The sequence below is a fragment of the Protobothrops mucrosquamatus genome, unplaced genomic scaffold, assembly GCF_001527695.2.
Source record: "Protobothrops mucrosquamatus isolate PMUCROS unplaced genomic scaffold, P.Mucros_1.0 scaffold3603, whole genome shotgun sequence".
NCBI classification, from domain to species: domain Eukaryota; kingdom Metazoa; phylum Chordata; class Lepidosauria; order Squamata; family Viperidae; genus Protobothrops; species Protobothrops mucrosquamatus.
Genome location: NW_015389566.1, coordinates 71,843 through 73,884, shown reverse-complemented (window position 1 = coordinate 73,884; position 2,042 = coordinate 71,843).

Sequence of the window (2,042 nt, the reverse complement as noted above, 5' to 3'; positions counted from 1 at the left end):
GCTGCCATAAAGAAGAGGGAGTCAAGCTGTTCTCCAAAGCGCCTGAAGTTAGGACAAGAAGCAACAGATGGAAACTGATCAAAGAGAGAAGCAACCTAGAACTAAGGAGAAACTTCCTGACAGTTAGAACAATTAACCAATGGAACAACCTGCCTCCAGAAGCGGTGAATGCTCCAACACTAGAAGTTTTTAAGAAGAGAGTGGACAGCCATTTGTCTGAAATGGTATAGGGCCGTGGTGGCGAACCTATGGCACATGTGCCACAGGTGGCACGCAGAGCCCCCTCTTTGGGCACGTGCGCCGTCGCCCCAGTCCTAGGCTTTCAGCTGGGTTTTATAAAACCATTTCGCTTTAGCCCTCCGCCGCCGTGTCCAAAAAATAAAAAAAGTTTCAATCAATCAATCGAATTCAACTTCTCGTGGGAAAAAAACAGACCTTGCAGAGTTGGAATTGATTGAACTTTTTAGTCCCACCCAGTGTGCCATTACCACCGCAGCCACGCCCACCCAATGGGCCACGCCCACCCAATTGGCAAACCCCACCCAATGGGCCACGCCTACCCGGCACCTGACAATACATAAGTGGGTTTTGGGTTGCAGTTTGGGCACTTGGTCTCTAAAATGTTCACCATCACTGGTATAGAGTTTCCTGCCTGAGCAGTGGGGTTGGACTAGATGACCTCCAAGGTCTCTTCCATCATCATCATCACCACCACTACCACCACCATTATTATTATTATTATTATTATTATTATTATTATTATTATTATTATTATTATTATTATTATTATTATTATTATTATGTACAGGAGCGATTCACAAGGAAGATCTCAGCAGAGCTACAGAGAAGAGGAGATCAACCCAGCCCTTCTCAGGAGCTGTTTTTCAGAAGGATTCAACTTGGGCTACCTTGGCAGGTAAGAGCAGATTTCTTCTGAGAGCAGTAAAGTTCCAGCTCTGTCCATTCATGAGCTGCTTTAACCACTAAATGCTGAGTCTGTGTGCATCTGAACACAGTGTCGTTCCCCCTCCCGAAGCTCCTGCTGAGTCATACTCAGCTTTCAAGATGGTTCTGGAGATCCAAACAAGAGACAATTCACAGGCAGGGAACCTTGTATTAGAAATGTAATTTATTTGTAGAAAAAAATAGTATTAAGTAGTATTAATACTACTTAATACTATTCAGAAGAGTGCCTAAATGAGGTAGAAATCAAAGCCAGGAATTGAAACAATAACAATGGGATTAAACATACTTGAGAAGTATTTGTTTGTTTGTTTATTTTAATTAAATTTTTATGCCACCCATCTCCCTTGTAAGGTGACTGAAAGTATACCAGCAAAAATAAACCACATTAAGGATAAACCAGTAAGGCAACACAAAGTGGCTGTAACAATAAAACTGTTGGTCAAGTGACTTGGGATTTCAAGGACATTGCCAATATTTTGAAATAGCTTAGGAAAGACGTTCCTAAGGAATTTGGTCAGCAGCACAGGTGAGTCTAGGGCAGTGATGGCGAATCTTTTAGAGACCGAGTACCCAAACTGCAACCCAAAACCCACTTATGCATTGTCGAGTGCCGGGTGGGTGTGGCCCATTGGGTGGACGTGGCTGCGGTGGGAACGGCAGACTGGGTGGGACTAAAAAGTTCAATCAATCAATTCCAACTTTGCAAGTTCTTTTTTTTCCTTGCGAAAAGTTGAAATTGACTGATTGAACTTTTTTTTTTTTTTTTGCAGATGACGGCGGAGGCCTAAAGCGAAAAGGTTTTATAAAACCCAGCTGAAGGCCTAGGACTGGGGCGATGGCACGTGTGCCCACAGAGAGGGCTCTGAGTGCCGCCTCTGGCACCCGTGCCATAGGTTCGCCACCATGGGTCTAGGGGATTTTGCTGCCCCAAACCTCCTGCCTGAGTTATTCCAGCCCAGTGGCAAGCTCCCCAAGCCTGGCTATGTTGCATTCTACAACCTGAAAGCACCAAAGCCTTGATTTGTTGCAGCTACTGCTTCCCAGCCCCAAGGATTATGTGAACATGAAGACATGAA